Below are 12,878 nucleotides of genomic sequence, written 5' to 3' on the forward strand. Positions count from 1 at the left end.
TGCCTCTGGTTTATATTCAGTCCATATGGTTTTGTGTGTAGATGTCTGTATGTGTGTGTGAGTGTATCGTAGACCCTTAAAATTAGGTGCAAACAAGGCTAGTCAAAGCAGGCTCCATCTCCATCACTGAGTTTTCCTTTTTGATGTTCTCTGCTCCGTCTCCTCAACCAATACATTCTGTACTCCAGCTAATCCACACTAGTTGAATTTCCCCAGGTGGGCTGTGCTTTCCAGTTCTTTGCACATGCTGCTGGCTCTGAGAGAATGAATGTTCCCCCGCTCCTCCTTTACTTGGCTAACTGTCAACATTGCCCAATTCTTCGCTCCTTTCGTACCCTCTGGAAATCATTCCCTGACACCTTTACACTTGTCTTCATGAGACCGTCTCCATGCACTCAGAGCATACTTCTCTCTTCACTTGGAATTGTATCAATTGTATCAATTGGAATTGCAATTTTTAGGAACTTAATGTGACTCCATTTAGACCTGAAACTATGTAACAAGCTTTCAGTCTCTTTCATTACCTTTATTATCTTTACCATTATCATTTCTGTACAGAGAGACATACCATACATGCTTTTGATGCTCTGGATGGAAGAGAAACAACCAAAAGAAGCCATCAGAGGAGTGATTACCAAGAAGAATCAGAATCTCTTATGTGAGTCTCTTAATACAAGTTTATAAATCTTTCCCTCTTACAGTTACTGCATTCAATCCTGACAACAGCCTCTGAGGAGGGCATGATTATCACTATTTTACAGATGATGAACTGAGGAGTCCCTCAGGATAAATGCCTGATAGAGTTTCCTGTCTAGCCTTAGACCGTGACCTGACAGCTGTGGCTCTTGATGTTTCTGAGGTGTCAAAGGGACAGGACGCAGTCATGGGAGAGAGAACCTCCCCACGCTGTGCTGAACCATCTAACCCTCTCTGGCACTGCAGCCCCATTAGCACTCTTGATACAGTCTATCTGCTTCTGTCTTTTTTTTTTTTTTTTTTTTGGCGGTACGTGGGCCTCTCACTGCTGTGGCCTCTCCCGTTGCGGAGCACAGGCTCCGGGCGCGCAGGCTCAGCGGCCATGGCTCACGGGCCCAGCCGCTCCGCGGCATGTGGGATCTTCCTGGACCAGGGCACGAACCCGTGTCCCTTGCATCGGCAGGCGGACTCTCAACCACTGCGCCACCAGGGAAGCTCCAGCTTCTGTCTTCTTGTTTCCTTCAGATCCTTCTGGAATCTCCTTTCTAGGATGGAAGTGGGATTCAAGGGAAATCACCTGGAAGGAGTTAATTGCCTTTGCTTCTAATTACCTTCTTTTTCAAGGGCAGTGGGTTAATTATCGAGACACTAACCTCATGTTAGATTCCCTGGGTAAAGACACTTTCCCTTTAACACAGTCACACTGTGTTAATGATACTCATCACTCCCACAACAGTGCTAAAATAACTGTCTCTGAGCAGGCTGCTCTACAGATATATTCATGGAGCACAGAGCATTAAAATCCCCCAATTGCATAGTAAGGAACTTTTTTTTCCAAACCGTAAAATTACTTAGCAAGAAAAAAAAATACACTAATTAAAACTATTCTTAGCCGGCCCAGAACTACACTTGAAATGCTCCACAAGTGGCAACTCAAAGAGTCTGAAACTACCACACTTCTCTAGGTGCCTCTCGTACCAAATAAAACTTTATATTTACTCTTCAGGGTGGACCAGCGCTTTTTAAAGTTTGGTTTCTTCACAGTAGCAAAGGGAATCCTCATGAACCCCAAATTGGCTTCAGGTCAACACATATAGGATTTGGTTTGCCAGAAGTGCAGCTCAGTGACTCAAGAACCTGAACACATGAGGATCTGTGACCGCCCCCTGCCCCACGTACATGTAGATTCTGAGCTAAAGATGGCCGGTTCCACGCTCCACTTCAGCTCAGTTGCTAATCATGGATTCTGAGAAGTGCTCCAGCAAATTCACCTTGAGGTATTGAATACATGTAGGGATGTGGTTCTCACACTTGAGCATCAGAAGCCCCTGGAGGGCTTATTAAAACACACACGGCTGGGCTGCTGTCCCCAGAGTTTCTGATTCGCTAGGGCTGGGGTGAGGCCCAGGAATTTGCATTTCTAATAAGTTCCCAGGTGGTGCCGACGCTGCTGGTCCCAGAACAACAGCTCCAGGGCCACTGATTGAGGTTAATGAACACAGGTGGTGCTGAAGGTCTGCTGATTGTTTTGTGCCCCAGGGAGATTCCATCCTTCATCTGGAGGTCCTCCTGTCCCCCCCCTCCCCGCAGCTGGACTCCCAGCTTTATTTCTTGCCCAACTTGTGCTTCCTTTCCCCACCGTGGACCTACCATATTGGCTCTCATTGTCAGTATCCAATTAGGGTGTTTGGGGCTGTAAACAACAGAAAAGCAAACGGATTGACTAAAGAAGTTCTTCAACAGATTTGTATTTAATAAACACAATTTCCTAGCCCACAGAGGTGAGGTTCAGGTGTTGGGTGGCCTTCAGTTTTGCTTGACCAGTGGCCTGGTGATGTTTTCAAGGACTCACGCGCTGCTTCACTTCTGTGACTCTGCTGTGCCAGCCACAGTTGGGGCTTCATCCTATGACTGGCTCCCTTTGTGGCTTTAGGATGGCTGCCAGTAGCAATCAGGCTTACAAGTTGCTTGCTCACATCCTTTGGGAGAGAAAGTGACTTCCTGGGGTTCTCTTCAGAACAAAAAGAAGTTTTCCAAAAGTCTCTGGCAGGAGTCTCCTTGTGCAGAATTAGGTCACATGCTCATTCCTGAACCTGTCCCTGGGAAGGAGGATGGCGCCAGTCAAGTCAGACCACCTGGAGCTGAAGGTGGCACCAGATTCTCCGGAGCCCCGTGGTATGCGTCATATCGACCTAAATGGAAGTGACATTTTCTTGAGAAGAAAGAAAAGAGAATGGGTGCTAGGTGGCAACCAGCGGTATCCACTACACTTTCCAAGCTGTTCTGAGAGTAGATGGTTCAGAAAACTGTTACAGAACGTCATTGGGAAAAGAATCGTATTTTTCTGAGACATGAGGCTTTTCCAGCGTAAGATTTAGCAGAGCTCATAGGACAAGGGGAACAAGGAGGCAGTGTGGTGTGCCTGGATTTGAAACGCAAATCTGCCATTTACTGAATGTGAGCCCTTCATCATTCACCTTCTGGAACTTCAGTTGTCTGATCTTCCAAATGAAGATAATATGTAGTATTCACTGTTGTCAGGACTGGAAAAAGTGGGTGCAGAGGAGCTGGCATAAAGCAGGGGTTGATCCATCATAACTGTCACCATTTGTTATAGTAACTGAATCAATTGAACTATGATGTGATCTTTGTTGGTGATTCTTTTTCTCCAGTCCCTTTCTCTTTACTTTGCCTCTCTCTTCTTTAATGTTTTGAAGTCCCATCTTGGGATTAATTCCTTCTTGTGTATTCCTTTCTCGGGGGGGGGGGGGGGGAGGTGTGTGTGTGTGTGTGTGTGTGTGTGTGTTGAGAACTAGAACAACAATCAGTAAAGCTCAGATGATCTCAATTTAAGGGAACAGAAAAGACACATGGTGTCTTTAAATGTTAATCTTGGTATAGATCCTTAGCAAAGTTCTGTATCTGACTGTGAAACACATTTGCTCTTCTGTGGTCCTTCTGATACCACCGGGGCTCCTGTGTAGCCCCTCTTCCATCTGTCAGCTCATCTCTGCCCTTTGCCTTCCTACTCTTAACTTTCCAAGTACCCCCTCCTGAGCCTTTTCCCTGCCATGTCCTTCCCTTCAGCCCCATCTCTCTTAAATGACCGCCCCTCACGACCTCAGCTCCTACATCAGTTTCTCCTTTAGTCCCTCCAATTGCTCAACAACCCTCCAACCCGCAGGCTTCATCCTTCTCTTGGGCCCTACTGCTTCATCCTCAAAGTAGCTTCTCTGATCTGCATAATATTCTCATATTTCTTGTCCCAAGATCAGTATTTTCCTCCTTTCTTTCCAGGCTGGTTGTCCTTCAGGACACCCCACTCCTCCCTTAACTGATCTTCTAAAACCCTTAAGATGATGAACATCAGACCACCTCTCTCCCCATATCCTTGCCATTGTAGGCTTCATCCTCTAACTCAGTGAATGTATTCTCTCTGGGGTCATAACCCTTCCTGCTTTTCGCACTTTTTCCTTGCCTTATCCATTAGTTTCCTTTTGAAAACATCTTTACGTACGTAAAAAGAAAATAGGCGATTTAAAGAAAACTATTAAATACCTAGTAGTACAGGTGGTATGTGTCTTGGCATCAATTGTGAAGGGAATGAAGCTGAGCAAACTTGGGAACAGAGCCATAATATAAATAAGTATTCAGAGAAGTCATTTTGGAAGGACGGTAAAATACTAGCTGGATGACAAAACGGTGAGGTAGAGTCTCAGTCTGTTAGAGGCTCTGGGTCACCCTCAAAGGAGGCACTTAATTCTGTGTCTGAAAGACTAGTTTTTAATACTATTCTCAGTGGTATAAAAAGTTCAACAGCTGGCTCTCAAAAACACCAAACCAGAACAAACACACACATGCCCTAGTTTGTAACACTGGCTAATTTCCACAGTGTAAATATTCTCATGAAGGCTGATTCTGAGCCAGTAACTGGACGTCACTAACTGTGGATTTGGGAAGAAATGTGCACACTCAGCTCTCACCAGCTGGTGCAAGCCAGTTATAACACCCCACTGCCATCCTAGTCACTGTTCAGTTTCTGGGATCCTCTGTTTCTTTCTTCCTCCTTCCCTCCCTCCCCACCCCTTCCTTCTTTTATTCTTTCTTTTTAAAATAGACTTTAGTTTTTAGAGAAGTTTTAGGTTCACAGCAAAACTGAGCAGGAAGCATGGAGATTTCCCACGTACACCCTGTGCCCACACGTGCACAGCCTTCCCCCTTTATCAGGATCCGACACCAGATGGTCCATTTGTTACAGCTGATGACCTACACTGACACATCATTATCACTTAGAGTTCATCATTTGCATTATGGTTCACTCTTGGTGCCGTACATTCTGGGGTTTGGATGAATGTATATGATATGTATCTACCTTTATGAGTAATTTCACTGCCCTAAAAATCCTCTGTGCTCCATCTATCCATCCCTCCCTCCCCCACCAACCCCTGGCAACCATTGATCTTTTTATTTTCTCTATAATTTTGCCTTTTCAAGAATGTCATATAGTTGGAATTATACAGTATGTAATCTGTTCAGATTGGCTACTTTCACTTAGTGATATGCATTTAAGATTCCCCCGTGTCTTTTCATGGGTTGATAGCTCATTTCTTTTCAGTGCTGAATAATATTCCATTGTCTGGATAGACCGCAGCTTATCCTTTCATCTGCTGAAGGATATCTTGGTTGCTTTCAAGTTCTGGTAATTATAAATAGAGCTGCCATAAATACCTGTGTTCACGTTTTTATGTGGACATAAGTTTTCAACTCCTTTGGGTAAATACCAAGGCACACAGTTGCTGGATCATATGGTAAGAGTATTTTTAGTTTTGTAAGAAACCACCAAACTGTCTTCCAAAGTGATTGTACCATTTTGCACTTCCACCAGCAACGTGTGAGAGTTCCTGTTGCTCCGCATCCTCACCAGCATTTGATGTCATCAGAGTTTTAGCCATTCTAATAGGTGTGTAGTGGTGTCTCATTGTTGTTTTAATATTTGCATTTCCCTAATTACATATGATGTTGAGCATCTTTTAAAATGTTTATTTGCCATTTGTATATCTTTTTTGATGAGGTTAAAGTCTTTGGCCCATTTTTTGATTGGGGTTTTTTTATCATTGAGTTTTAAGAATTCTTTGTTTATTTTGGTGAACAATCCTATATCAGACATGTCCTTTGCTATTTTTTTCTCCCAGACTATGGCTTGTCTTTTCATTCTCCTGACAGTTTCTTTCTCTAGGAAAGACAATAATCATATCTGCTTCATAAAATTGTTAGATGGATTAAAAAACAAAGCAGGAACACAGTGCCTTGTACTTAATGGTCTCCTCTATCTCATTAAAGCAATTCATTGGGAACTAATTTGGGACATCAGCAGGCTGTGGAGACATTTTGTATGACCTGGCAAACATCAGTCAGACTGTGCTTATCACTGAAAAGAGACCAAACAAAATAGCTTCTTCTAAAGTTTGATGCATTCAGTGTTGAGAGGGAGAAGTACAGAGAACCCACCCTAAAACCTAAGCTTGCTTTCTTCGTAGGATTCAAAAGCCAGAGCCTTGCAATCTTGAGATTAACTATGGAACTTTTTCTCAGTATTCTATTTTCTCTAGGGTCATGTGGATCAAAGCACCTGTTATACAGGGTATTGTAAAGATCACATAAGATAATAGATGTCAAGGTCCTGAATGGTTCCCCACATTAAGAGTAGAATTTACTTTCCATAAATTCCAGTTAGCACTATTGCAGTAAAATAAAGGCAAGTAATTTGCATGATCTGGGAACAGTGCGGGAGGAGAGACAAGACTAAGAAGGTAGAACTAAGATGTGCAGGACTTTGAAGGCCAGGTTAAAGATTGGGTTTTATTCCCATTTCAGTCATTTGGGTAACCACTTCATAATTTTTCTGCAATGTCTGCAGATTCCCCGTAATATTGTCTACTCAGTATTTTTCTTTAAGTAGATCTACTTTTTTAATTACAGAAACTTTAATAGCTTTGTTAAGATATAATTCATATACCATATAATTCACCCATTCAAAGCACACTATTCAGTGGTTTTTAGTGTATTCGGAGTTGTGCAGCTGTCATCACAGCTAACTTTTGAACATGTCCATCACTCTGTACCCATTAGCAGTGACTACCCACTGTCCACCAACCCCCCTGGCCCTAGGCAACCACTAATCTATTTTCTGTCCTTATAGATTTTCCTGTTCTGGGTATTTCATGTAAGTAAAATCAAATAATATGAAATCTTTGGTGACTGGCTTCTTTCACTTAGCATGCTTTAAGCTTCCTCCTTGTTTTACTGAGTATTGGTACTTTATTCCTTTTTATTGACAAATAAAAATATTCCATTGTCCAGATACATCACATTTGTTAGGGGACGGACATTTGGATTGTTTCTACTTATTGGCTATGATGAATAATGCTGCTATAGATATTTGTTTACAAGTTTTTGTGTGGGTATGTTTTCGTTTCTCTTGGGTGGAGTGGAGTTGCTGGGACATATAATAATTCTATATTTAACTTTTTGAGGAGCTGCCGAATTATTTTCCAAAGCACCGACACCAACTTTACCAGTGTATGAGGGTTCCAATATACCTATATCCTCATTAACACTTGTTATTCTCTGTCTTTTATTTTATCCCTTCTGGTGGGTGTGAAGGGGTATCTCATTGTGGCTTTGATTTGCATTTCCCTAGTGACCAAAGATTTTGAGCATCTTTTCACGTGCTTATTGGTCATCTGAATATTTGAATATCATTGAGAAATGTCTGTTCAAATTCTTTGCCCATTTTTAATTGGGTTGTCTTCTCATAGTTGAGTTGTAAGCATTCTTTATATATTCTGGGTACAAGTCCCTTATCAGATGTATGATTTGCAAATGTTAGCAAATATTTCCTATTCTGTGGGCTGTCTTTTTCTTTTCTTAAAATGGTATCCTTTGCAGCACAAAAGTTTCTAATTTTGATGTAGTCCAATTTATATATTTTTTCTTTTTCTGTTTGTATTTTTTTGGTTAAATCTAAGAGCAAAGAAATTCAGTTACAAAGAAAACTTTGGGGGAAAAATCACCACTGGAATCAAAGTAAACTTTTAAAAATGATAATGATAACTAAAACACATTTGTGAAAACGTGTAGCTAGTTACTACTGTCAGAGTTCTATTGTTGCAGGTATAACTGTCTTCCTCACAGAAGCAGGAGGGTGAGTTGCCTGGAGCAGTCTGGAGTAGCGAGTCCCCAGGCAACATGTAAAGCAGTTCTAGCCTCTGGACACCCTGAGTCACAGGTGGGAGCTGGACCAGCCCAACTGTGCAGAGAGAGTGTTGCCCCTGAAACACTTCCCTCCCCACAAATGCTCAGCCCATCATCAAGAGCCCTGGTCGCTAGCTGCTCATCATTCATTTCCTAAGAGAGGGCCCTGTGATGTCATGGGGTTTCTAAACCAGCCACTTTTTAGCAATTAAAGCATCTTGCTCTCCAGTAGCCCTCCGGTACCTCTCCTTTCTCCCCACCTTTGACAACAGCATCACATTTGGGCCCATATTTCTCAAGAACTAAAGCACATGACAAAGGTATATTTAGTATCTAACATCTTCTCCCCACAAGATTGAAAACATGTGTCTTCGATTCTTTTTGTTCCCCTGAAAAAGCAAAATTGTTCGACAGTGTCCTGAATTGGGTTCGAAGTTCTGTGGCAGCTCAGAGAAAGGGGGATAATACTGGATTGTCTTCTTATTTCCCGACAAGAGGTGATTTAGAGGTTTACGTACAGAGACAAGCACGAGTCTGAAATTATACGAGGAGTGACTACAGTGCAGGGTCTTGAACGGGAGGTTCTCCTCCAGGGTCCTGCTCTCCTGCTGCTCTGCCCCGTTTTAGTTAAAGGTGACTCCATCCTCCCAGTCACTCAGGTGAAAATCTTGGAGTTATCCTTGACTCCTTGTCTCCCTCGCGTCCCATGTCCAGTGCATTAGGGAACCCTGCTGGGTTTCTCTTCCTCATCGCCTCGCCCCGACTGCTAACGCCTAGCTGACGTCATCTCTCACCCGGATCTCGGCAGCTGGCCTTCGGGCTTCTTTTTACCTCCGTAGGAGCAGCCGCGGGGCCTTTACCATGTAAGTCAGGACATTTCTCCTCTGCCCCAAACTCTCCAACAGCTTCCCATCTCAGAGTAAAATCAGATTACGTAATAGAGGTAACACCTCCACCCCCAGCCCGGGACCTGCTCTGCGGAATCTTATCGACACCACACCTCTTCCTCTCGCTGGCTCTGCTCCATCCACTCTGGCCCCCTTGCTAGTTTCTGAACAGTTCAGAAGTGCTCCCACCTTGGGACCTTTGCCTTTGCTGTTCTCTCTGCCCGAAATATTCTTCCTTCTATTTATCACTTCCGTCTGGTCAACTGTCACCTTAAATCAGAGAGGCCATCCCTGACCACCCATGTAAAAAATAGCTCCCCCTTCCCCCCAGACTCCCATATCCTATGCTGCTTTATTTTTCTCCGTGTCACTTATTGCCACAAGGTATATGCTTATTTACTTATTGCCTGTCTTCTCCCACTAAAATATAAGCTCCACCAGGGCAAGAATGTTTTTTGCCGCATCTCTAGGGCTTAGAGCATGAGCTGGCATACAGTAGATGCTCAGTATTTGTTGAATGAATGAATAATTACAGTGTTGGGAATGAGCACAGTGTCTCTGCAGCTCAACTACCTTGGCTTGAACTGCAGTGTAGCATTATTAGTGGTGCGCTTTGGTATGTTACTTTGCTATTTTGTGTCTTAATAGCCCCCTCTGTAAAATCGGGTCCGCAACTGTGCCTACATTACATGATGGTTGTGGGTTTTATTTTTAGTTTTTATTTTTGTAATTGAAGTATAGTTGATTTACAAAGTTGTGTCAGTTTCAGGTGTACAGCAAAGTGATTCAGTTATGTATATACACATATAAATGAATATATATATTCTTCTTCAGATTCTTTTCCCATATAGGTTATTACAACATATTGAGTATAGTTCACAGTGCTATACAGTAGGACCTTGTTGGTTATCTATTTTACATATAGTAGTGTGTATCTGTTAATCCCAAACTTCTAATTTATCCTACTCCCCGCACCCCTTCCCCTTTGGTAACCGTAAGTTTGTCTTCTGGTCTATTTCTGTTTTGTGTATAAGTTCGTTTGTATCATTTTTTTTTTAGATTCCACATATAAGTGAGTTTTAAAAGAAGTGATACAGGCAAAGTGTTTAGAACAGTGATCAGTGGAGAGCACATGCTCTATAAGTAAATATTAGTGGTTGATGTTATTGAGTAATAATAACTGTATATAATCACATACCAGTCACCTGGTGAAGCAGCAGTAGAAATGTAGACACAGGTAAATGAAGCAGTCATTCAAGAATCAAACAGTGAGTGAATGGGAGCAGGGGAGAAGGTCCTGGACTTAAAACCAGCTCATGTGGTCTCAGCGCACTAAGAAGGGGGCTGCCTCTGGGGCTTGTGCTGATGGCATTATTGCAAGAGGTCAAGGTTCACATGGGGCTGGAAACTGAAGAATTTCACTTAACATTTCCTGAAGTCTCTTCCGTGGAACACTAGTCCAATAACACGCTCCAAGGAAAACATGGTCAAGTTTGGGGAACACTAAGGACTGTATCTCTCCTTAGAGATTGTCAGTGCGTGTTCCTGTATTAGAGGTTCTGTGAGATCCTCCCATGAAGAGTCCTGTTTTACTGTCTCACACATTCTCCTCAAAACCTGTTTAACTGTAGAGCTGGTTGTGTACATCATGTCTGTTGACACTCTGTAGGACAGAGGTTCTGAGGAACATATTTGGAAAAACACCAGTATATAACGAAATCTGTCTGAGCCAGGCATTGGCTGCGGGTGGGGTTGGTCAGATCAGTGGGCGCTGACACCCAGAGGATGGAAAGTCCCACACGGTTGGGGCAGCCAGTTGGAAGCCAACCCACCGGCGGGGGCCGGGGGGATGTTCAGTCCTGAATGTCTAGGACATCCTGGTGATGAGTAGGTAGATGCCCAGGCAGGCAGCAGCACACAGCAGACAGCATCAAGGGGTGACAGGAGGGAGCCCGTGAGTTTCCAAACACCCTGCAGAGCTCAGCACCTGGGAAGTGTGGCAGGAGGCCATATGCCGAGGTTCAAAGATGGAGTGAGAGTCCCACAGGTTAGCTGGTAAGAGGACCTCGACTTTAGGCTTGGGGTTCAGGGATGGAACCATGAAAGCAAGCCATATGTTCATCTCTGGGGGCCTGGAATACTCTTCCAGAATTCAGAAAGGCAAAATCGACCAAACCAGGTTGTAAGAAGTGCAGTAGAAGGCGCCAGCAGTATGGTGTCAAGGAGCAAAACGACTGTCTAGCTCTGCTGTGCAGGGAAGAAGACCCAGCGCGACTCCTTAAGTCCTTTATGACTTAGAGTTCATGGTCACAGAACCTGAGCTGAGCCTATAGGTGAGAGCAAAGGGGCCATGGCTGTGAGAAAAAGAGGTGCAGGGGCCAGGAACCAAGGCAGACAGTACAGAATGGAAAGCTCACCCATCCGTCAGACAGATGGAAAAGCAGGAGGCTAACCCTCCTCAGGTACTCCTCCTCGTTACGTCCCAGGCTTTTGACCCCAGCCGAGTGCTGTCTGCGCTACACAGATTGCATCTCGAAGTTGGCTGGCATCCCAGGATGCACTTTGCAGCCCCGGGGTTGGACTTGCAGACTCTGACACCCAGGAGGGGTAATCATCCTCCTCTTTGGGTTGTTCTGCACCATTTCCTAGGGACAGACTCCCCTCCCAGAGCAGTTGAGGTACCCCGGCAGCCTAAGAATGCAGCTATCTAGACTTGGTTGGTGTCCAAGTTAAGTTTTTAAGTGAGAGAGATTGCCATAGAATTACCCTGAATGAATGTCAGTAGTCTGAAACCAGAGAAAGTTACTCTGCTTGATAAAGTTTTGGGGAAGGTGTTTGCCAAACTCTAGGCATATTTACAGTTTTGTCTTCTCAATCCATGGTTAAGTCTGTTAAGCCAAACAATTTCCCCCGGTCCCTGCTGGGGCTGGATAAAGCTGTGTCATACCCTTGGGCTTCAAAGATGGCCAGCTAAGTGAGGGGACAGCTACCTTAAAAAAATCTGTGTTCAATACACTTAACATAAATCTAGGACACACAGCAGAATGCAACTAAAATAAGGGAGACGCCAGCAAACCGGGAACATAGAAAGGAAAGAGCGATTCTGATCAGAATGATAACCAGGGAAGTGTTCATGGACGACTTGACATTTGAGCTAGGCCTCGACAGGGAAAGAAAGGAAGAGTGTGTTGTGATTAGCTTGCTGACCTACAGAGGGTTTCACACTGGGGAACACATAATGGGAGAATCGCAGAGAGTTTGAAAAGGGAGTTTCTTGCTTTCAGCTCTAATATTTGAGATACTGAGAAATGGATTGGTAGTTTGTCTCTCCTCCTGACCCCAGCCCACCGTGTTCTCTTTAGGAAAGAAAATGAGAAAGTAGTTCTCTCATTTTTTTCTTAGTTTTGAGCTTCCTTGGCCAAGGGCAGTAACAGGTATTTTCTTTTGTTTTTGTTTGTAATGTTGGGGAAGAGCTGTAAAGCCCTAGTGTCAGCTCTAAGGAGACTTTGTTTACAAATGCTGATGGTGACTGACATAATTAAGCCTGATGGGAGAGGAGAGGTTAGAGCTGGTGCAGTTGAAGAGGAAGAGTTGTCTAGCCTGGAAAAGATGATGGCGGAGCCGTGCCTACAGCAGGAACTGGGATCCACTCGGATTCAACAACCCGGAGATAGCAAGACCTCACGCGAAGATGGTTTGGTGGTACAATGGATACTTGGGTGAAGGTAAAAGTCAGGGATGCTGGCTAGGAGACACAAAAACCACAGATGGTGAAGGAACATCAACCCTCAGGGGTATCAGATACCAGAATACTCTATAGAGACCGGACTCCTGCCGCATTTTTACAGACCCAGGTAAGTCCTGTGGAAGAGAGGAGAAAGCCTCAATTATTACTGATGTTGAACTCCAAGTTGACTTTGGTGTGTCAGGGCTATAAGCCAGATTTTAATATGATTTATGAAAATTAAGAAATAACTACCTTTTTTCACCTTAAGTATTGTGGGAAAATTCAAGGCTATCATATTTCAGAATCTGCAATGG

General features: G+C 43.7%; 1 long non-coding RNA gene across 1 annotated transcript in view; it reads left to right on the plus strand.

Annotated features, from left to right (window-relative positions):
• Positions 1-596: 596 nt before the first annotated feature.
• Positions 597-12,878, plus strand: part of LOC141277424 (uncharacterized) — a 175,544-nt gene continuing 163,262 nt past the window's right edge. Inside the window, exon 1 of the long non-coding RNA XR_012328836.1 lies at positions 597-658. This is a non-coding gene — a long non-coding RNA (uncharacterized lncRNA). The remainder of the gene's footprint in view (positions 659-12,878) is intronic.

Source organism: Tursiops truncatus, chromosome 20 (assembly GCF_011762595.2).
Source record: "Tursiops truncatus isolate mTurTru1 chromosome 20, mTurTru1.mat.Y, whole genome shotgun sequence".
NCBI classification, from domain to species: Eukaryota; Metazoa; Chordata; class Mammalia; order Artiodactyla; family Delphinidae; genus Tursiops; species Tursiops truncatus.